The sequence below is a fragment of the Python bivittatus genome, unplaced genomic scaffold, assembly GCF_059951505.1.
Source record: "Python bivittatus isolate LINGU-HERP-01145 unplaced genomic scaffold, Pbiv_v1 ctg000610_np1212, whole genome shotgun sequence".
Lineage (NCBI taxonomy): Eukaryota > Metazoa > Chordata > Lepidosauria > Squamata > Pythonidae > Python > Python bivittatus.
This window is the reverse complement of record NW_028277088.1, coordinates 11,761,431-11,786,137: the sequence shown is the minus strand read 5'-3', so window position 1 is coordinate 11,786,137 and position 24,707 is coordinate 11,761,431. Positions and strand designations below refer to the sequence as shown.

At 40.3% G+C, this 24,707-nt stretch overlaps 1 long non-coding RNA gene across 1 annotated transcript; it reads left to right on the top strand.

Annotated features, from left to right (window-relative positions):
- The first annotated feature begins 16,182 nt into the window (after positions 1–16,182).
- On the top strand, positions 16,183–22,671 carry LOC148214562 (uncharacterized). The gene is made up of 4 exons (XR_015797863.1): positions 16,183–16,350; positions 20,728–20,889; positions 21,650–21,748; positions 22,143–22,671. It is a non-coding gene; the product is annotated as an uncharacterized LOC148214562 (long non-coding RNA).
- The last annotated feature ends 2,036 nt before the right edge of the window (positions 22,672–24,707 follow it).

The window sequence follows — 24,707 nt, the reverse complement described above, 5'->3', positions numbered from 1 at the left end:
AATTTGTACTCAGTCATTACCGACTCTGCAGTGACTGCTTGGACAAGTCCTTGCAGTTTTCAAGGCAATTGTTTCGGAAGTGGTTTGCCAGAGCCTCCTTCCTAGAGCAGAGCCCAGCTGGCGAGCGCAGGAGGCGGGGTTTCCGTTACTTCACGCCTTTTTCGGGCGTGCGCGGCTTCCGTGTTACCGGCAACTGCTCCTGACTCCTTTTTTGCAAGGCGCTGCCAGCATTTTTCTTCCCACCGGAGTGAGAGTTCCCATTTATCTACTCACGTGAGTTTTCGAACTGTTGGGTTTACAGGAACTGGGGAGGAAACAGGAGCTCACCCTGCTAACGCAAAGGCTGGACTCGAACAGCTGAAGCGTCGACCATTTCTGGCCGGCAACTTTCAGTGTCATTAAGCCACTACGCCACCGCGTCCCCCCTGATTAATATGATTACTCTTGATATATTTAGCCATTTTTCCTTCTATCACATAGGTTAATAATTATAATTCAGTGGCAACTCTTGGAGCACCTCAAGGGCCACACCCAAGACTCTGGGGGTCTACATGTGGTTGTTTACCCTCCAGTTGGGTATCTGCACCCAAAAGGCGCCTAAACTGAAATAAATAAAACAAAGAAGAGAGCCAGTTTGGCGCAGTGGTTAAGGCACCAGGCTAAAAACCAGAAGACCATGAGTTCTAGTCCCACCTTAGGCACAAAGCCAGCTGAGTGACCTTGGGCCAGTCACTCTCTCTCAGCCCTGGGAAGCAGGCAATGGCAAACCACTTCTGAGAAACCTAGTCAAGAAAACTGCAGGGAGTAGTCCAGGCAGTTCCCAGGAGTCCAGACTGATTCAAAGGCACACACAAACACACACACATATGACCATAGCAATGACCCGGGAACTTTTGCATGAAGGCATGGGGAAATTAAGGAGATCATTTATGTGAAAGAAGCGCTAGTTTAGTGCTTGGTATGGTCAGATTCTTTCTTTTTTTTTAATCAATTCATTCTAGACCTCACTCCTGGCAGTGATTTCCTTCAATAGCCCTGATGTTTGCAAGGAAGGAACTGTAGCATCTTGGCCCATAAACCTTGGTGATACACAAACAAAATGTAGTGGGTTGTGATTTGTGGAGATTATTTATGGATTCCCCTCCCCGCAAAAAAATCCTATGGAAACAGTACAGAAAGAAGGGGACTTTGTGTGTGTGTGTGTTCTTTGAATGTAAAAGCTGAGCAAACAGGAACACTAAGCATGCTGAAATTGTTACAGTGGATATGGTGCGGGCGCCTAGAGGCATGACCTTGTATTTAATGCATGTGTTGATCTGCTCTGCATAAATTTCCTTCTAAAAAGAATGTTTAAATTCAGCCTGCATTCTCTTGAGAATCTTTATGACCTTATGGACATGTAGTATTTAAATTAGAGGATGTAGGCGGTGGGAAGGGGAGGAGAGAAAATTCTGGCAGAAGTGAGAATAATAAGGATAACTTTGCATGACTGTGTATCTGCCTGTAGCAACGCTTATTAATTTGCAAATCAGGAATGGATAGTATGATTTATCCCCACCCCCACCACTTGTAATACTCATTATTACTATCAGTTGGTATCTTACCCTGAGGTACAAGAGTTTCTTGAAGAAAAACAAGATTTTTTCTTGCTGAAAGGACCAGATCTGAATGAACGATGATACAAAACTTCCATTTAAGATGGTATTATTAATGAGCAAAGCAATTCTCATGAATTCACTTTCCATGTGTTCTCGTTCCACTGGGCAAAAGAGAAGTTCTATTGGTGGAGTGCAGTGTTCTCGCACTTGCTTGCCCCTCCACACCCCTTCAGGGATGAGCTTTCCTCCCTGAGATAAGAGGAAAGGATGTTGCGTTCCAGACCATTGCCTTCACAACAGCCCTTTCCTCCCACCTCTATGGGAAGACTAGTTCAACTGCCGCCTGCACAGAAAGTTATGGGCATGGTTTTTGATGCAGTGATTGGCCCCTTAGGGCTGAAGTCCACTTCCATTACAAGTGCTCAGTGAAGAGCCCCGTCTCCATCTTAGCCTTTCCTTATCAGCCCCCTCCCCATCTCAGCCTTCCACTTGCAGTGGAAGAGGCACTGTGTGTTTCCTGGGGACTCATCATCTTGCCCCCCTTCCTCCATGTCCCATACCTACCAGGTGTAAACACATTGTCTTTTCCTGATGCTCAAAATGTGCACCATTGAAGTAGTACCCTCCACCTTTTTTTTTTCTTAGTCTCTTTCTAAATTTTTCTATTCTTTCTTCACTCATTCTCTTTCTCTCTCTGTCTCTCTGTGCACAGATGCAAAACCTTCCATAAGCTCAATATTCCCCTGTAAAAAAATACCAGCTCCAACTAATATATAAATGGCCACAGAGCATGCTGGCTGGGGAATTCTGGGAGTTGAAGTCCACACATCTTAAAGTTGCTGAAGTTGAGAAACACTGCCAGAGAGGCACACAGCCCCATAGCTTCTGTGAAGGCAGTCCTGCAGTGGGCCAGTTGGAGTCCTTAGGGCCACAGACTTCCCTCTGGCTCCTCCTAATGTAAATAAGAATCAAAAACAAGTGAATCAGGACTTGTGCCATGTCCCCATAGAAAACACCGCTTTCCTACTGGATCACCTTGATCTGGTTTCAGCTTGGCTGGCACCAAGGAAGCTCTTTTGAGGACAGGTCCTCAACAAAGGATAAGGAGGCCATCTTAGCACTGCGCCAAGATAAGTATGTGATGGAGCCTTGGTTGCAAAGTGTAAAAGAAGTATGTTTATGTGAATGTCTTTTTTAAAATTGTATAATAAGCTATCTAGCAACTTCAGTCTCCCTGTGTTCCACATTTCAATAATCCCAAATGAAGATACACTGAGAGAACTCTACTGGGGCTTTTTCAACATGGTGGTAGAGTTACCACTAAGTGGCTGTCCTGACCTTGAGAAAGGATTAGATAAATTCTTCTTCCCCTGGGAAAATTCAAAGAAATCCCCCAGCTAATTTCTTTGTTCACAGATTGGTGGAAAACTTTGGAAGGCCAGATCTCACAACAATTCTGTGCTGAAATCTCTTCTTCAACATCCCAAAGGTTTTCTTCCCTGCAAAAAATGGTTTGTAGCTTTTCAACTTCTCTGGCAATGCCCTTGGATGGTCCAGTTCCCTGATCTGAAGTTACAGTGGCTGTAGAACGTGTGTGTGTGTGTGTATGTGTGTGTGAGTAAAGGGAGACAAATGACAGCATCCCACAGTTGCAACACAAACACTACCCCTTTTCTATGTGCTTTGTGACATCTGTCAGTCTTAGGGAGTAACCCAGACAAGAAGCACACCCAGAAGTACTAGCCCTAACTTTATTGTAAGGTTACATTAACAGAATCTTGCAAGTCTGAAAGTATATCTCCCCTCTTGCCTTTACAGTCCAAGAAATTAGGGACTTCTGAGATGATTGCCATGCCCCCATTCCTTCTGCGGGCTCAGCTGCCACTTTTCTGACCATTGCCTATTCTGCAACTCTTCCTCCTGTCTCCCAAGGTCATTCCTGCACACCATTACACATCACACACCTGTACAAAAGGGGCAGAGAGTGCGTAGCAATGGTGCAATGGTGCTGTTCTTTTAACTAAAGCCTCCAATCCTGTGGACAGTTCTGTTGCAGACTGATGGAGAGGTGACAATGATAATAAAATAGATTGCATTTTCCTTTGCCCATCATTAACTAAGAATAAGTACAAGATCCAAATCAGGCCCCCCAGAATATTGCTAAAAATTGTTTTTCCTGTGAAAAAATAATGATCATAATCTTGAAACAATGTTGCTCCTATCCAGTGAAAGATGAGTTATAAAATTAAAATGCTGGGTAAATTTTCGATGCAGCACTTGGTAAAATATTTCTATAATTTTAAGAGGGGTGGGGGAGAGATTTTCTTTATTCATTGGTGCCTATTACCTTGTCTCCAGCTGGCTAAGTGTGAAAATGGAGTGAAAAGAAGCTCTGAAGATTTTATCCATCTTGCAGAGAGGCAACCTTTGAAACGATCATTGCTTCTAATAGCAAAACTAAAACTAGGGAAAAATTCTTTCAACTCCAGCCAAAGGTCTGTTCAAGCTTGTATTTCAGAGAGAAGAGAACAGCCTCTTTCTCCCACCCTATTTTAGTTTGTGTTTCCCCCTGAAATTAGCAATTTTGGACAAGGGCTATAAGAGGCTTAATATGCTGTGACTCAGATTTGAACATCTGCACCAAAACATCCTTGGAGTTTAACTACAAGGGCTGGAAGCTAGAAAAGGTCACTGAAAATGCATTGGCAGCCACTGAATAAAGCAATAAGCAGATGGGTTGGGAGGAGATGGAGCAAACAACCCAGGAAATTCTTCAACCTGGGCAAGTGAATTAGCTCTCCAACTTGGCAGTCACCTCTAACCTCATATTTTCAAGGATTGGCTTTAGATCCTACAACCCATCATCAAGGAACAAGAGCTAGTTGGGCATCAAAGAAGCACAAGATATTTTGGTTGGGCAGAAGTAATGGTGCTGTTGCCCTATCATGAAATCTCAGAATCAGACTTTGCAGTTTAAAATTAAGTTCCCCAGTTTGCTCCATGATGCCATAATTTTCATATACTCTCCCGTTCAAAGACTTATTGTGTAGAGACATGAGAGGATTTATTACAACTGGAAAGTGGCTGTTTTAAAAAATCCTTAACACAATTTAGTCCCTAATGCTTTTCTTAAACCCTGGTAGGAGGTGAACTTGATTCATCAGCAAAATACATCAGAGAAATAGAGTTGTCTTGTGAACTCCTGGGGAAAATTGCCTTACACATACAGTACCATGTTGGAGCCAGACTAAGTTAGTCATACCTGAGTCCTGACTTGAAGCCCTCCAGATCTTCTACTGGAGTGTAATTCCCAGAATTTGCCATATTGACTGAATGTACTGAGTGTTTTAGTGCAAACTAAATTTGCACTAAATATAAATTCTTTATTTTAGAATTTACATAGCTGCCCACTCAACATGCAAAACAACACATAATAACCATAAAAAATAGAATAAAACATATTGAGCCAAAGGCAGCTTCACCCAACCAAAATGAATAAATAACCACCACCACCACCAGTCAAGATGGGTGCAAAAGCCTCCCAATCCCATGCCTGGGGGAAAAAATTGATCTTAAGGGGTACCCAAAAAGCAGGTAGATCAGGGCCATCTGAATCTTGAGAGAATGCTGTTCCATATGGCAGGTGCAGTGACAGAGAAGGCACATCTTCTGGGTCCTACCAGATGACACTGCTGAAGTGATGGCACCTCATCGAGTAGGACCTGAGGGCTAGACCTCTCCCATCCCCATCAATGCCTACTGGAACCAATTCTGGAGGAAGGAAGAGAGTGATGCTTCCCACTCAACAACCTCCTGAGCCAGTCCAGAATGATACCATCATATCAAAGGCTGCTAAGTGATCAAGGAGGACCAGAATGGATGCATCACTCCATTTCAATCCCTCCAGTGGTCAACAACAAGTACAATCAATTCTGTCTTGATACTGTGTACAGGCCTAAAACCCAACCGAAAGAGCTCCAGATAATTTGCTTCCTCCAAAGCCCTCTGAAGCTGTAGTCTGACCACCTTCTCAACAACCTTCCCTTACAAGGGGTTGGAGACAGGTTGGAAATTGTCCAATGTTCTTGGGTCTATCAGTGGCTTCTTAAAAAGGAAGAAGACCATTGCCTCTTTAAAAACAGACAGAATCACTCCTTCCCTCAAAGATAAATTCACTACTGCTTAGATCACTCACCTATCACCAACCAGGAAGACCTAAATCTAAATGCAGGTGGCTGCACTCAGCTCCAAGAACCTGCCCACTTCCTTGTGACCAACCGGATCAAACTCTTCCTGGGCTGCACAGCTGAAGTTCAACTCAGAATAAATCCAAGGAGCTGACAGATATCTGAATTAATCCTCACAGAAGCTCTTCAGGTGGTTTATTTTACTTATTCCTCCCTAAGAGAGACTGGGTCACCTTAAACAGAGCTGCATCCATAGATGCAGTAAGAGGGGGAAATAACTACATTTTGCCATGCTTATTGTCATGATGTAAATCCTTAATAAAAGCTCTTACCATGTTCAGTCAAGACATGAGGTTGGAAAAGGCTGGTCAAATTGTAGTCAGTGGGACAAATACGTCATTAAATCTATTGCTTTCAATGGGACTAAAACAGGGCTTAATGCAGCCTGGAGCCTTAAAGCAATAGCTTGACAAGAATGCTGGAAGATGAAACATTGGAAACTAGTTTTCAAATGGAGTTACACCTTTCATGTTTTGGAACAGATGAATCAGCTGATTTGTGTTTTTTACACAACTGGGGAAAAAAAGAAAACAAAGTCATTCCTGTTTCAACATGTTGCCACAAGGTGCTGGCATTCAGTACTTAGCTGGTTGAATGCCCTGTGCTCAATGTTGCAACAGATGTGGATTGCATTATGCACAGTTATCCAGCACAGCCTGTTGGTGTTCCTTTGCAAGTTCAGCTAGGAATTGTGGTCTGAGGCAGCACAAACTGAGGTCAATGCATGAGAGAAAACAGCCAATTTTCAAGAGGGGCATTTAGGTGCCTTTTGCAAGACTCGGTGGAAAAATGACACAAGTTATGCGCTGATCATCTGCCATGCAGTGTGAATGGCGATGGAAGGGCGAGGAAGAGCAAGCAGCTACATCTCGGAAATCCTACATAACTAAATAAACTAAATAAATCACCCCAGTAGGTGCTCTTCAAATGAATGATCTCTTGTACTTCAGAGCTGTACTTTTTTTTTTTTTCCTGAAGATGTTTTTCCTAGCAGCTCCTTTTCACTTTGACGAAGAGAATTCCCTTTTGAAAAGTGAATTCAAGTGAAATTCCCATAAATGGATAGGCTGTCCTTGCCCTTAGTTAAGGATGAGATAGCCAAGGAGTGTATGCAAATGTCCCACCTTTTTATTGGCCCATCATCTCTCCAGCAATCTGCAGCCTCCTTGGCTTCCCACACTTCCACTGAATCCCAAGTGAGGACATGATGAAATCTGCCCATCAGACTTTTACAGATGAACAGAGCAAGGGCAGTCAGAGACACTGTAAAAGTGATGAAGTTACATGTGCTAGCAAACTATAGCACCTGCAGTAGCCCCTTCCACTACTCCCAATAATAAAGGAAGCTCCAAAATACCCACTATAAGAAATTTGAAAGAAGTTCTCAAGCATTCCAAACATGGTAGAAAACAAGACACTCCCTATGCAGAAAGGGAAAATATTTGAGTAACTAGAGTTACAGATTCAGCACATTAGATTCTGGTTGGTATATAGATTTCCTCTTGCTTCAGGACACTTCACTTCCTTTCACTTCATCAAGGAGATACAACTCAATTTGTACTAGGAGCACATGCATGGGGAAGAAAGTGTTGGTATAAGGCAACTCCCTTTCTTCCACATTGTTCAGCATTTCATCAAGCTTAGTCTGGCTTACACCAGACCACCTATCTTTTACATGTTACAGCTCCCACAAATCCTGATCATAGCTGATGCTGGCTAGAACTTCTGCAGGTTGTAATCCCAAGCTTTTGGAGGACCCTTGGTTGCCCACCCCTGGATTCTAGGTTGCCTGGCAACAACCCAGCAGGGTTTCAGGCAGAAGCCTTTTCCAGATTGACTTAAAGATGCCAAGGGTTGATTCTGCAGCTTTTCATATGCAAAGCAGGTATTCTGTTATTGAGCAACAGCCTTTTGTCTTTCAGCATCATATCAAGATTCCATCTGGTACAGCATTCTGTAGCCAAGCAAAAGTAGGTTATGAAACTGATGGCCTTCTCTGTTGGCTTGACCCCACCCCCCATCCCCCATCCCCCATCATCTTTTTATGTAGTTGTTCCATTTAACCATTAAGGCTAACAGCTACTGATTAATCTGTCCTCCATGAACGTGCTGAATCATTTAGTGATGATTATTGCCATAGATTTTGGTAGAAGATCCTGAAGATGTCACTACTGAATCTTCTGCCCATCAGCTTCATGGGGTTGATTGCTGAAGTCACAATAGTGGAAGGCTGAGCTTTCCACTTTCTTTTCCCTAGTTTGCAGTACATTTCATCTCTGAAAACCTTCTTGGTAGGGCCTTCAGAACTGGGCATCTTCCACATGAACTTCAGGGTTCCTTCAACTGATTCTCAGGGGTTCTTCTGACTTACAGTAGTCCTCTAAAACTCAACCCTTGTGTCTTTCTACCTGAAGTGGGAGAAAGGGGCTTTGAAGGGAGGATGGGAAGGAAAATATCCATTCTATGAACTCCTTTTTATTCATGCAACATTGGGTATTACCTCCTGAGTCATTCTTAGTTCTGATCTTACAAATTGAACTTCCTTGATGTAGGCAAAGAAAAAAAAGTTCTTTTCTCCTAGAACATAAAGATTATGTTGGCAAGAAGGAAGTTCTCTATCTGTATGGGATTATGCAATTGACATAAGTACTGTCATGAGCAGAAACCATTTAACTTCTAATACCCCAAAAAAGGCTTTTTTTGAATATGCAACAGTAAGGATGGAGGAGGGCTAGAATGCATTCATCTATCTGTCTCATCATGATGATTCTAGCAGCTGACACATTGCTTTGCAGCCTTGTCAGGTTAATTAATTTTAATTAATTTAATTAATGAGTTAATTGTTTTTAATTAAAAGGATCTAAAAAAAGAACTGAACCCAGGTGGGGTGGAGAGGCTGGTCAGGATCAAGGGAGACACCCCTCACAGCAGCATGCTGGTGTTGATGGATATCCCTTGGCTTCCTTCTGGACTACACATCCAGAAAGCATGCTCGTCATGAAACTAATTCTATGCTGCACAGCTTGAAGTTGCAACATTTTTCCTGATTTTGAGACTTTTCTGTTTCTTCCCCCATCCTTGGGCTGGTGAATCCTGGGGAACAGAAAAGAGGACAAACTCTTTTGCCACGTTTTGCTTGATCCTAACAGAAGTTTTGTCCAACAGTAGAAGGGTGACATTGCTCTCTCGTTACTTGTTTCCATTCAAATCTTTTAATTGAACAAATGATGGTTATGCTGAACTGGTGGCTGAGAAATAAAGTGATCCTTGCACTGGTTTTGAGGGTGGGGGAAGGAAAGAATGCTTTTTAAAAACATTAATGCGATGGTTTATTTTGCTGTAAACTGCCTGGAACGGAATTTTCTAAATATAACATTTATATAAATAAATACAATGGATGATTATATTGCTGAAGGTGATTCTTAACTAGATTAAAGACATCAGCTGGGATTGTTTATAGAAGCTCTCATTTGTCTTAAAGAGTTAACCAAAAAAACTATATAGCAACAGTTTCACTGGAAGTGACTAATAATCAGGGTGTGTGAGGTTCAATTCATTGGCAAATTTTTCGTCATGGAAAAGAGTGAAGGTTTAAGCAACTGAAACAAATCACTAACATGATTCATATTTATCTTTGCTTCATTGACATCATGGGAACATCCAGCCCCTCAGTTCATTTTTGTCACAATCTAGAAGTTTGATGCTTAATAAATTAATGATAAATCCAAAGTCTATTTCTAACGCTGTGCTAAAAGCTGCCTTGCGATTTCTCAATATTTTCTTCCCTGAAGAACGTGGCTTCTTCTATCTTATTCTCAGTAAGCTTTAAAATTTGTTTCAGATTTCTCTTGGTGGTATATTTGAACTTACATCTTACAACAGGAGGCCTGTTATGACAACTATCTTTATGAAAAGGAGAAGTTAAGCCATTGCTGGACTCTGGGATAAGGTTGTGGCAGAGAGACCCTTGTAGACAGAGAGGTGGGGGAGCTGACTAGCGTGTAACACAGTGTTTCTTAACCTTGGCATCTTTAAGATGTGTGGACTTCAACTCCCAGAATTCCCCAGCCAGCATGGCTGGCTGGGGAATTCTGGGAGTTGAAGTCCACACATCTTAAAGTTGTCAAGGTTGAAAAACATTGTTGTCACAGAAAGCAAACACTGGACTCGAGAGAATATCCTGAAGTTTATTCTCCCCAGTCCCTTGAGCATTCAGGACTAGGTTTAGAAAACAGAAACAGACTCTTTGGAGCCTCAGCGGTCCCAGCTAAGAACTCAAAAGTAATGTTCAAAATAAAAAAGCCAAACCAAGGAGATGAACTCTTACAGCCACAGCAGCAGTAGCAGCAGTTTAGTCTCCGCCGTGTCTCTCTCCAACTGTCTCAATAATCTTTCCAGCCTTGGCTGGAGGGGACAGATGTCAATGGCATCTCACTGCTGCAGTGCCTGGCTTCCTTTCTTCCCTCCTGACTCCCCAGCTTGAGAAATCATCTTTATTCCCCACCTAATCAGTAGGTTGCTTCAAGGCCAGGCAGCCTAGAAGGATGGGGGGAGTTGTCCTGATAAGGATATTCCAGCAGTTTCTAATCTTTAGCTTACTTCTTGCCAATCTCTGGGATCTTCTGTGTCCCTCTCCCGCTTCCCCAACCTTCATCCTAGTAGCCTTTATATTCAGCAGGGACCGAGTCTTGCAAATAATCCTGCTGCTGTGGCTTATTCATATGGAGGCTAGGGTTTTTCTCTTTATGGATATAGGTAGTTATGTGTGTGTGTTTGCGTGCATGTTTTAGAACATCTAGATAGCATAATGGAATGTCCTTCAAATGGGAAAGTTCTGCAATCCTTACGTATTTTTTATTAGAATGTTTCAATACAGTAAAAGAAAGTGAGAAAAAGAAAGGGAATGAAAAGAAACCATGCCATTAAGTCTTCCACCCTTCTTTCTATTCAGTAATTATCATCATGTTCTTTTCCCCATCTTTTTCATCCCTTTTTAATCCCCAAATCCAGCAATCGTCCATCTGATCTTTTCTTCTTTCCACAAAAAGTCCATATAAGTCTTTCATACTTTCCAGTCTTTCATGTTTACTTACTTATGAAAATAAGTTTTATTGTAGCAGGACCAGTATATTATAAAGCTAGACTTAGGACACCCAGGTTAAAATTCATGCTTAGCTTGCTATCTTTCAGGCTAACCCTGGAGGATTGTTGTGAACCTCATCATGACGTCCATTGCCCTGAGCTTCCTGAAACAAAAGCAAGAAGAAAATGTAAGATTGTAATTCAATCATCCTGCTAAGTAGGGCTATGTGAACATTTGATTTGAGGATTCGGTTCAAGGATGATTCAGTCTCATCTCCCGTTTGAATCAGATCATCCAATCAAATTGCCAAACTGATTAAAGATGCTGAACCTAAATAGGGGACCTTTGAAAAGGTTTAAAGATTTGATTTGCATTTGCACAGACCACTGTTTCAACTCTATGGCCCACCAAAGCCCCCAAATTCAACACCGTACTTGTCTTTAAAAAAGACACTGGGGTATTGCCTTGGGATCCTCTACAAAAATGAAGATGCCAGGCCCAATGGCCAAACTCTTTTAAAGGTTGAAGAAAAGAGGCCTGCACTTGCCAAGTGGGGAGAAAGAAAGTCTCTATTCTTACTGCAGTCCTAGATAGTTTGCAGTGCTAAAATCATAAAAGGAAAACAACTATATACAGAATAAAGATCACATGAATCAAATTAGTGGCAGATAAATAGTCAGGTATGATATATTATGATAGTTGCACACAGGTTTCTTCCTGGTCCAACATAGAATCAAGGTTTCATAATATGCCAGTCTAAATCAAAAGGTAAAGTTGCATCAGATCCAAACACACAGAGAGACACACTATTGATTTGGGACTTCCATATTGATTTACCTTTCACCAGGTTTCATTTCATTGCTTCTGAGTTGTGGAGTCCTTGGTGCTCTCTGAGCTTGGTGGTTTGCTTGCAGATGTTTCATTACCCAACTAGGTAACATCGTCAGTGCTAGGGAGTGTGGGGTTTGCTCCCTGTTTATATACAGTAGCTTGCCCTGCCAGTGTTGGTGGGGGAGTGGTTTTCTCCTTGTTAGTTCCTTGATTAGGGTATTGTTTTCTCCTTGATTGTTTGCCTAGTGTTAATCCCTGCTTATCTGGGTGTAGGTTGCTGGAGAGGATGTGTTCTGATCTTTTTGTTTCCTTCTTAGCTTTTTTATTGTCTCTTTTGAACAGTGTGTAAATGTGGTTTATCTCTGTGTGTCTATTGATGGCTGATCTGTCTGAATGCCAAACTTCCAGGAACTCCCTAGCATTTTTGGATTTGGCTTGGTCTAGGATGTTCACAGTTTCCCAATTGAAACTGTGGTTAAATCTGTCCATGTGTTGTGTGATTAAGGAGTTTTCATTGTGACTTCTGACTAATTGGTGTTCATGGATGTGCTCTGCTAGTCTTCTACCTGTCTATCCTACATAGTGGCTGTTACAGTTCTTACACTATATGTTGTAGATGACTCTTGTATTTTTTTCTTGGGCTACTGGGTCTTTTGGTTTACTTAAGATGTTTTGGAGGGCTTTAGTTGTTTGTGTGCTATGGTGATGCTGTGTGATTGTAATAGTCTGTTGGTTGTTTCTAAGATGCTTTTGATGTATGGTAGAGTTATCCTTTTCATAGCTTGTGTTTGCTGTGCTGTAGTGGGTTGAGTCATCAAACACTTTTTGAAGAAGTTGCATGGGTATCCATTTTGTTGGAAAATGTTGTATAGGTGGTGTGTTTCATTTTTCTGATGTTCCAGGTTGCTGCAGTATATTTGTGCTCATCTGAATAATGTTCTTACACAGTTCCTCTTGTGGGAGGTTGGGTTATTACTTTGGTAATGGAGCACTTGGTTAGTGTGGGTGTTTTTCGATAGACTTGCATTTCTAATTTGCCATCATTTTGTCTGCAATGACGATATCCAGGAAGGGTAGTGTGGTGTTGTTTTCTTCTTCCCTTGTGAATTTTATTCCTTTGAAGATGTTGTTGACTTTTCATGTGTCTTCTCTAGTTGTTCCTTCTATATTATGATGAAGGTGTCATTCTACATACCGGATCCATACTTTTGGTTGTATGTGTGGGAGTGCTATAGCTTCTAGGTACTGCATTATGGTCTCTGCTGAATCCTGATAGTGGTGATCCCATGGGTGTTCCTCTGATTTGTTGGTATATTTGTCCATCAAACTGAAAGTAGGTAGTGAGGCAGAGGTTGATGAGGTCCACAATTCTGGGTATTTCAATCTTAGTGTATTCGGCTAGGTCGGGTGTAATGTGTAGTACTGCCGCCATGGATTCTTTTGCTAGTTCTGGATCTGTGGACGTGAAGAGTGCTGTTATATTGAATGAAACCATAATTTCATCTTCTTCTATTTTTAGGCCTTTGCTTTTCTGAAGGCACTGTAGTGGGGAATTGATAGAATATTCACTCCCCTCTGTGAGATGTCCAAGCTTTTTTGTAAGTTCTTTGCTATGGGGTCCCTGGTAATGATATAATTGGACAAAGTGGTATGTTGGGCTTGTGTATTTTTGGGCGTCCATAAAGTATGGGAGGATGGGTCAGAATGATTAACCAGAAGCTTGTTTCCAGGTTTAAAAAACAAAAAACCAACACTGCACTTGGTTCATATTAATGCTTAGAGCTTGTCACAGAAATCACACAACAGTGCTAATAGGAAATGCTTGAGAAAATAAGAAAAAGACAAGGAGGCCTTGCTTTTTTTTTTTTTTAAGTTATTTCTCAGCACCTTTGTAATCAGTAGTAATGTTGCAGGATGCTGAATCAGGCACTTTCAGGATGTGCTCATGATGATAAGAAAGGCCTCCTTGTGACTCAGTGCTATTGTAATCTTAGAAAAGGTAAGTCTCCAAGGAGTTAGGAAATATGCCTCTTGCTTTTGTTAACAAGGTTCCGAGAACATTCTGTGAGATCATAGATGGGGAAGAATGATTCTGAGAGGATAAGAAAAGGGTGAACTAGACTTTCCACTTCTATGGAGAACATTAAGAAAGGTTGGGCAGGTGATCAAATGAGGGTTGTTCAGGCATAGGGACCAGTGAGAAGGGAACAATCCTTAAAAGAGAAGCTTTAGGGAGGCCTCATGAGAAGGCAGGAAGTGGGGAATGACCCATCAGGTCTTGTGGTGCCATAGTCTGGACTGAACAGCAGCCCAGCCCTATTGCCAAACTACTACAATCCAGACTGGAGTTTCTGAAGTTGGTTTAAGAAACAGATGGGAATCAAGCACTTTAGGCTGCAGTGCAGAATTGCCCTTTGAGTCAAATTATGCAGGATGTATAGCTGGGTGCAATTTCCTTTCTCAACTTAATTGATAAAGAAGCAACATGGGAATGTACGGTCTTAAATGGAGGATTTGTTTTCCAGACCGAGGCAAATAGGTGACTTAATTCTCAGCTGGTTTCATCCATTTACGATTCCCTAGCTGCTATCTTCCTATTGGAAAGAAACGGTGAACCCAGCTTTTATTGCTGAGTTCTTATTTAGTAATATCTAAGCAGAGATCCTAATAAATTTTGCATGGATTTTTTTTTGAGGGGAATCCATTGGTTTTTTTCACTCCCAGTTAATTCATGGGGTTGGGGGAATGGATAAATGCTCGCAGGAACAAAGTTTGGTCACTACATGACTTTGCCCAGGTTGGAAAAAAATAATCTAATTTGCTTTTGAAAAAGGACAAGCTGATCAGAGTGTCCAACATTTCCTTCTTTCTTCTGGTCTTCATAGCAAAAAGCAAACCAACCAACCATGAGCAAATAACAGGGCAGGGCTGTCTTCACAACATGGTTCTCTTACAGCACTTCTTGGAATGACCACACAGATGAACAACCCTGCCTGGTTCTTCTGCTTGAGACATCACCCAGCAGGAAGATGATCCTATGGGGATAAAGTTACACATGACACACTGTGCATTATATATAATTTGAACACTTTGACAGCAAGGAAAGATAAGATTTGGCAAAGAAAGTAGGTGGTGATTTCAGAAAATGTAGTAATGGCATTAACCTATCCAAGCAATCACGTTTGATTCTCTCAGCTAAAATCCACTCAACCTAGCAATAAATCTGCTAGCTATTACTGAAGGGAAATATAATACTAGTGGGATGAAGGATTTCACCTGACTGCTTTGCAGTCAGCCTTAAGTAGGGCCAAATCTATCTTTTCCCCAGATTTTCTTTTCTTTATTCCCAGGCTATATAGATAGTTTAAAAGGAAGAGGAAAGCTAGTCTCTGTGTATGCTGTGATTCTGTTATATAGGATTAGGTAGACATTTCAGCATTGCTGAGAATCTTCTTTTCAGTTTCACTGGAATCAAGGAGGTCCACAGGATATGGGCAAAAAAGTCAAAACAGTAGCCACAGTGGTGCAACTGAAGCATCGCACATAATTCAGTCCCCCTTCAAAATATTCTTACCATCAATATGTTTCTCCTAATGTTCCATTTATTTATTTGTTTGACAGTTTTTTGCATACCACCCCAGTCTGGGTGATGCCCAGCAGAAAAAAATTAAAACAGCAAGAATGTATTAATACCATGAATGCATTGTTTATTCTTACTATGTTGTTGTTTTTCATCCTAATAGGTAAGCCACTTGGAGTTGCTTCCCTGATTGAAGTGACATACAAATTGAATTAATAAATAAATAGTAAAAATTAGCATGTAATTCTGATAGCAGTAAGACTTCACACCTCACTATTGTCTGAAAGCCCATTGAAATAAGGTCTTCAGAAACTACCTAAAGATGGGGAGAGCTGTGGCCAACCCAAGCTCTGGAGACAACATGTTTCAAGTGTGTGGGCTTTTACCAAGAAGACCTGACATCTCACCCAACCCCCTTGTACATCCAGTGGAGAAGGAATTTCCCCTTGGGCTTCCTTTTAATGGCTGGACTGGAAGAGAAGAAGCATGCTGGTGCCTGATGCTATACCTTCCTATAACTTAAGCTGGATACAATTTAGATCGAGCTGTATCTAGCAATAGAAACACCCTCAGGGATTTGGAAAAATGAAAATGATATTTGTTGAAGTTTGCATTGGTTAAGGACTAACATTAAGGGTTTCATCACCATCAGCTTCTCAAACAACTAGCAGAAATGGAAAAAGTAACATGAAACAGTAGGGGAAACCCCTCACAATAAGTCATGCACAGTAAGATAAGTGATGCTAGTCTGCTGAACATTTATGGCTTTCTTCCATCACCATGTGAAAAGCAAATATCTTGTTTTTCTCAGCTTTTGTCTTTCCCTGAATAATCTAGATCTGTAATGCCAGGCTCTTGGAAGAGAAGAACAAAAGATCTACTTAATCCACCATTGAGATTTTACCATGAGGCAAATCAGATGCCTTCCAGAAGATCATCTACAGAGCCTCAATGCACTTCTACTGTTGCTCTACAGCAACCTGTTGTCCGTGGCATCATGCCCAGGATCAGGTAAAGAAATCTGGTTGACTCAGAGCAGCAAATGACATACCATTCCCATCATAATGCAAGTATTCAATACTAGTGAAGCTATTTTGGCATCTAAAACAAAATAACCCATAAGTGCCGTTCCCTGAAAATTAAACAAACACACCTATCATAAATTAAGTGTATGCTGATTTGCTACCCTTTCAGGACAGCCAGAATTACCCTGTACCTGCTTCTCAAAATGGGTCCCATATCTCCATTGCGAGTAACAGCCATCACTATCAGTTCACCCCTTATGAGTTTGACCAGTCCATTGAAAACAACCTGATGGAAGTTATTAGCTCTCTCCTAAAGCTGTAATTTTATGAGCTGTAATGAAGCTATAGAATTGTGCAAAGCAATAATTGAGATCTGAATAATAATGCCTTCGCTGGTGCCCCACACTTTGACTTTAACACTTCAGTTAATGATCCCAAAGCTCTTTGCTTTTCAGGTATCTATTTAAAAAATCACAAATCCATTTTTAATTAGGACCTGGAATAAAGCACCCAAAGATAAGGTTTACATTTTTAAAAATCAAATAAAATGTATCCATTGCCTTTGTTCTCTGACTGAGGGCATAATTAATTCAGAACTGTCAATCATGTTACTCAAATGTCATTGGTGATGCAAGGAGTTTGATCTGGGTGGGTGCAGAATATATTTTCTACATTGTACAATTGGTTACAGTGGAGAAATGGAAATCTTCTTTGCATCTAGACAACAGGTTGGAGGTTGATTCAGTACTAATCTGTTGTAGTAACCTCCTGTATTCCTGTATCCCAAGCAAATGTAAGATTTTCTAGAGCACATGATTAGTGTGTTTACCTATGATGCACACATGCTAATGAGTGATTAGTATGTTTGCCTATGATGCCAACATACTAATCATTTTCTTTGGGATCAACCATAACTTCAGAATTCCTTCAACTGAATATGCAACAGCAAAGAGAGGGCACCTTATACTAACAATTAACAGATCAATAAAAGTCTGGACCACTTTATTAGTCATATTAGAGGACACCATTACATTCTGGCCATTTTTAAGTCATTTTTTAAAAGAACCATAGAACATTTGATATTTTCATCCAATCTATGTTTGAATCTGTCTCTTTCTGACATCTGAGAATTGTGTGCGTGTGTGTGTGTGTTGATTTATTTATAAAGCATTTGTGTTCCATTTCCATATTCATACTTTTAAAAAATAAAGTAATTCACATTTACATATGTATTATATATTTCAATTATCTCTCTGTGTGCATCTGTGTGTGCTTTTATGCATGGATTTTATCTCAGAAACATTTTTCTTTAAGCCCATTTTGGTAATTTTGGGAGATATGATCTGAGCTGCAAAACTGAGGGTGGTATGAAATCCACATTAACCTGGAAAGTATTGATCATGTCAGTCTGCATCACAATTCACAAAGAATTTATAAGATTTCTACTGGCATCTCTGGTAAAACAAGAAATGAAATTGAGATTTCACTGTAGCCTGATTCTGAATGTTTATTTTTGCAGTACTTCATATTCTTCCACTACAATGTTTGGCTCTCTTGCGCCAATTAAAAAAATTAATGCCGCCAAGATTTAATTCTCTATCGCCGATGCTGGAATAACATTTCCCTGTTTTAATGGATATCTTAATAGCTCTGTGAATTTTGTTCTTTCCTTGTAACAACAAACATATGCCAGGATAGACAAAAGCTACTTGGATTTAAGCACAAAGAACTTGGACCTGCTGGAAAGAGCAACCCAGTGAATATAAAAAGAGACATTCCAATTTAAAACAGAAGCTCAAAAGGTCATTGGGGAACTCTGACGAGCAATGGATTCTGTGCAAGTTTGGGATACACAATATTCACATTTTCATCAGCAAAATAGAGCTAAGAGGCATGGCCAGATGGGTGAATCTAACCAACAAAAAATATCAGCTTCTGTAGGCTTTAGCAGTTCCCTCAAAGTATCAAGTGTTGATCACAATTCTGATGATTTTGGGGCAGGTGATCTGGTGTCTGTATTCAGTCTTGACTAGAACTCCATCATGTCTTCAGCCTACTTGTAACCGCTTTGGAAAATTTTCCAGAGTGTTGCAAACCATGTCATATGTCAGAGTCCTATGCTGAAATGTCATCCACACAAGTTAGTTCATGTGATTCCAACTATATAATTTTTTTAAAGTCATGTGAATTTGAGGTAGAGCCAAATCACACGTTCTAAGAAAGCATGACTTAGTTGTGAGTAATCCAGTTCTTCTTTAAATCCTGATATTTGGTGGGTTTGCTCTAAGTATTATTAACAAAACTAGCATGGATATGATCATGCCAGCTTAGAGGATGGTTACCCACCCTTCTAGAATTCAGTGACTGCACACAGGAGATAATATGTATATGGCCCTGCAGTAAAACTGCACGCACTAATGGAATTGCATAGCTCCCTTCATTTCTCTTCATGAATATCTGCTGGAAGGAAGCAGTTCTTGATTCCCACAGATGTAAAAAAAAAAAAAAAAGCTTCTTCATCTGAACAGTGACCCGACCTAACATCTTTTCTGTAAATCTTATATAGAGGATGCACATTTTTTAGGAAGGAAGACATGGTACATAGTTTCAGAAGTGGATGGAGTAACTTGTGAAGTTCTGAGATCCCTTCTGAATGTTTATTGAACGCTTGGGTATATTCACTAAGAACTTAGACTTTTAAGACCCACTGATTTTCAAGGGAAAGCAAAATGTCTCTACTGTAAGTGGGAGTTTTGACAGCCTGAAAAATTACTTCTTAAAATATTTGTGGAATAGCAAGATGTGAAGGGAAAAATATCAAGATGAAGAAATGGGGATTCATGTCAGCTTTAGCATGCTCAGTGTCCATGACATTTGGGGCCTCGAAAATTCTTCTGAGTATATTCTGGATCATAGTCTGTACATTTTCAGAAGGTTTTTTTCCCCCACCAGTAAAAGAAGCAACTTATTCTCCAAGTGTGTAAGGGTTTCTTTCACATTTCTGTTGGTGGAAACTCATCACAGAAACTCACTTCGTTGCTGGAGATGTCAGACAGTGGAGTCCTTGGGGTTCTATGAGCTTGGTTGTTTTCTTGCAAACATTTCGTTACCCGACTAGGTAACAACATCAGCGTTAGCAGAGAACCCCAAGGATTCCACAGTTCAGCGCTGAGCTACACATATTCTCTTCTGTTGATGTCAGACAATGCTTAATCCTAGTGATGTTGTGGTGTTGTTTTCTCTTTCTTCTATCACATCCTGGTTGTCCACCCTTAAATGGAGAAAAATGCCATGATGTCTAAAATGCCAAGGGGGCTCCAACCCCTGAGATTATTGTACAGTGCGCAGTACAGGACACACACACCTCTTGGCCATCTCATTGCCAAGAACTTCACATTCTCCCCATGACTTCATCGAAGTTCTCTTTCCTTTTGAAAGAAATTTCCAAAGCATCCTCTATCTCTACCATACACACAGCCATTTTTGAATGTAAAAACACAGATAAAAATTCAGGAGATTTTTTTTCTTCAGAGCAATATTTTGAACTGCTGTTTTGTTTTTTTAACTTTTTCATAGAGCAGAATATCTGTCTAATGCTTTTTCATGTGGGAAGTTAGTTACACGAGTATTTTATTATTCACTGGTTCTCCTGTAATAAAAATCTCCAGGGGCTAATCATTCTGTCAAGATGGATTAAATTATTCTGTCTTTTTGGGGAGGGGAGAAGGAAACATCCTTCTCCGCTGAACGCGAGTTTAGTGTTTTGCTACTGCTGTCATAGATTCTAAGGAGTGCTATTTTAAACGCATTGATATTTTTAACATTACCGGATCATTGGCAATTAGCCATTTGTGAATCCTTCTTCTCGCTGTCACCATTACTTTTCGTTCATGAACCCCTTCCGTACCATAGCATTAGACACTGTTATGTTAGCTCCATGGCAGGAAAGAAGAGTTTCTTTTATTTTCCTGACATTCTTTTTTCAGTGTCAGGGGTTTTATCTTCTTCTCGGTACAATATTGGAACATTTCTTTTAAACAATAGGCTTGCAGGGTGTGCTGGGGAATAGGAAACAGAATCAAAGTCAGTATGATGCATGATGTTCCTGGGATGGTACCTTTAAAAATAAGGCCACTCCAATACACTGCTGGAGAATTTTTTTGCAGCCTTTCTGCTAGGGAAAGCATGAAACCATTTCAACTGCTTGGCCTAAAACAGTGATCCCCCATGAAGCATCTTTGTCTCCAAACTCTTTCTGCAACTGGGTGTGTGTTGGAATGTCATCATCATCTAAATTGACCCCCAAATTTGAAAAGACCTGATTTGAAATGATTTTTTTTTTTCTATTCTAACAACATAATAGTTCAAGTGGGCCAGAAGCTGCTTTATAGGAAGAAACTAAATGATCTGTCTTGTCCAGCATCCTGTTCCCACAATGGCCATACAGAAGATATGAACACAAGAGCATCCTTCAGTTTATACCTCTCAGCAACTGTGACTATGAGGCCTACTGATTCTATTACAGGTGATAATATATAATCAGATATTTTAAAAACATTAAGAGCCAATGGATACTAACTTGATATCATAGACATTCCATTTATAATACGTTCTGTAAAGGATTGGCCCTTGAAGATGACACAGATGTTGTAGATAATACAGAGCATGGTATTCATTTAATGTATCTGCTTTCTTTCAACAGAAAGTTTCTGAGGGCAGTTTAGAATATACTAAAATCATACACATACACACGTATACACATTATGATGAAAAATGTAATATATGAACAATGCAAGCATGAATAACAGAAAGATTGATTAAAGTTTAATTACAATTTCCAGAAGGACAAGCTTCAAGAATGTTCAAGAAGGAAAGAGAGCCAGTTTGGTTAAGGCACCAGGCTAGAAAGCAGGAGACTATGAGTTCTACTCCCACCTTAGGCATGAAAGCCAGCTGGGTGACTTTGGGCCAGTCACTCTCTCTGTGTTTGCTGCCTTGAGTTATTTATAAAAACAATAAAGGCAGGATAAAAAAGAAGAAGAAGATGGCTTTTCTTCTGCCAGTTCCATTTACTGAAGCCATCCACATTGGAACTGAATCTTGGTCCAACATGGGTGATGGGACAACATTCTTCATTGTGTCCTGAAAGTATACCAATATCTGTTTTCCACTATTTCCCAGCCCTACCACCTGCCGCCTGAGATATTGTAAATTATAGCACCAACTTTTCCCTAAGCACAGCTATTCCAATTCTAAAGTGGGCTCTGCTACTTGTTTGGTTCCAGCAAAGAAAATAGCAAAGAGAACATTCAAGACCACTTCATCATTAAGTAGAGTGAGGAAGCCATTCCATGCAACTGATCTGGGGCATTCTGAGAGACGAGGTAATTCATGATTTAATGCATGATTGTTGAACTGATGTCACCATCAAGAGGAATTTTGTGGATTTCCTGTCCTGGTTTGACCGATTGGGGCTTAATCTCTGGGGGGGGGCAGGTTGGGGGGCAGTAGGTGAGACATTTTCTATGCTTTTGCAGGCAGCAATAGATAATTTAATGGCTTTAGAAAGATGGGAGAAAATGTCATCATAAATGCATAATGGCTGTAGAATCCAGAAGACTGTAGTTCAATGCAGGAGTTAAGGGTTATACCAAGGACTAATAATAAACACATAGGGAAGGTTGTGTGAATATTTATGTAATATTTTCCATACATTCCATGCGTTCAAAAATTCCCTCTGGAAAAATCCCTCATTTTCCAATACTTTTCCCCCCACAGGAGCTTGCCTTTTTATGTTGGATTGCATCGTCTTCCTTTCGAAAAGAACACAGAACAAACAGTCTACGCAGTCAAACGAGTCGGTCATATATTTGACAAAACATTAAAGGAAGAGGTGGCAGTTATACAAGATAAGGGAATAAAGCAAGTCAAGACACTGTAAATTATGGCTTACAGTAAAAGTGTATACACTGTTATTATAAAAGTTATAGCAGTGATTTATTTTTAGCAAGTTGTCCTATCTTTCCTCAAACAATCCAGTTGTTAATCTAATGCAGGCTTTGAGTCATTTCATACCTCTTAGATCTTTTGCCCTGGTCACCATATGTCTAAAATGGATGTTTATTTTTCTCCCTTTAATTTTTTGCAGCCACACAAAAGAGAATATTTTGTTGGAGACAAGATCCAACAGGGGATGGTGGACTGAATGTTAGATCTGAAATCTGGGTACAAATACCAGTAGAAGCTCACCGAGTGAATCACAGCTTCCCTCTTTCAGCACCTTCGCTTTGAAGAAAGACAGGATGCAGATGTGTTCAGTTCCAAGCTGAAGGTTGAGCCAAATATTAATAAAATGAGTCACAAATCAACTCTGCAGCCACTATTTTGAAAAAGAGATTTCTGTAGCCAAGTACTGAAAATCCCAATCAGTGCACTAAGGGAAGAGAAAATTCAGAAAGTGATAATATCTCATGGGGCACGTAGGGAGAGAATGAAAACGAGGCACGGGAATGCTATTTTCAGTGGCTTTTTCAGATTTCTGTCCTAAGTATTTATGCTTTCCAACTGGCTTACAAACCAACTGCTAGAACAGCAGCATAATAATATTTCCATCTATTTAAACCTAGAACTATGAGCAATGAGCCTCACAAAACATTTTACCTTATTCATGGGTAGTGAATTTAGAGGCAAGTCAAATTTTATCAAATCTGTAGGTGAAATAGACTTTTTTCAGGATCAAATCTTCCTTCCTTCCTTCCTTCCTTCCTTCCTTCCTTCCTTCCTTCCTTCCTTCCTTCCTTCCTTCCTTCCTTCCTTCCTTCCTTCCTTCCTCTTTCTCATGAAGATTATGGTTATTTCTCTGGATAATATTCAGTAAGGCAACACCACAGAGAAGGCCTACTTGTGGCTGCCGTCAAACTAATATCTGTCAAGTGGATCGCAGAAAACAGCTTAAGATAGATGATCTTCCGAAACTCTTTAGCATTTTAAAATGAATATCAACACTTTAAATTAGGCTGAAAAACACATAGTAACTTAATATATCAGAGACAGAATTGGTGCAGTGTTGACAAATCCATGCCTAGTTCCTGTGCGCATTCTTGCTTTGGGATCTGCATCAATTTAATCTTTCAGATTGCTTCTAAGAGCGGCTCCATTAGGGGTGCACTGCAGTAATCCAGCTTGGATACAATCAGCGATCCATATGTTTCCATGCCTAAACAACTTTCTCTTCTTCTATTTTTCTCCATTTAAAATGTATTTTATATTTTACCAGTTAAGTTTTGAAATGTTTGAGTGTCTGCACTTCAAAGAGCTCTTTCATATTTTCCTTTGTTCCTTATTTATTTATTCGTTAGATCAATTTATATAGACCCTCATATTGCAATAGTGGCTCTGGGCAGCAAAGTTGGGATTAAAAAAACAACGGAAGAAAAAAGACAATTAATAATTTATAATAACAGCACCGCAATCACTCTAATGGTACCCAAGGACAGTCTAACTTAAACCATATAAAACCCAAAGGCACATGCTCCAGAACGCCCGTCCAAGTCTTCAAGAGTTATGAAATGCTAGCAGGGTCAGGACCAAATAATTCTTGGGGAGTGGGGTGGGGTATGATGTTCCATAGGGCAGATCTGCCACAGAGAAGACATGCTTCATGAGACTCGCCACATGGTGCTATTTAATAGATGGGACCGAAAACTCTCCCACCTCTAGTCCTATCTTCTCTGTCCTATTTCTTTCATTGCATTTTATTGTCTTCTAATATTTTTTTTTAATCTAAGCAATGCATACATCCTTCCAGCTATATTTTGTCCATTTGAAGGGGAGAGGCAGATATGGGACAAATCCTGATGTTTACTGCAACTAATCTGACCAGAACATTGGCACAACCTGGAGTGACACCCCTCCCCCAAATAGTTTCATCATCGCAAAGACTAATTTCTCTGTTCAGTCCAGCAATAGAACTCCAGGAGGGGCAGCTGGTTTGGCTCGTATCAAGTACCATTACTTAAGAATTTGACTGAAATCTAATACTCCTTTTCAAGTTAACCTATTTGGCTTCACAGCTCACAAAGAACTGCAGAAGCACAGCCAATGAAGAAGCAAAAACATTTTGATTATTACTATATATAAAAAGGAAGCAAAGCCAGCTTACTGACGGCTAAAGAAAAGGATGGATTCCCTCCCCCGCCACCCCAAATCAAATGAGTCCTTTTTGAGCCTTATTATCCATAAAAGGGAAATCATGCGAATATGAATATGATAAGGAGTAACAAAGCTGTGAGACGCCATTGGGTTTATTAGAATGTGATTCGTCCTGGAACCGGACAGATGAAT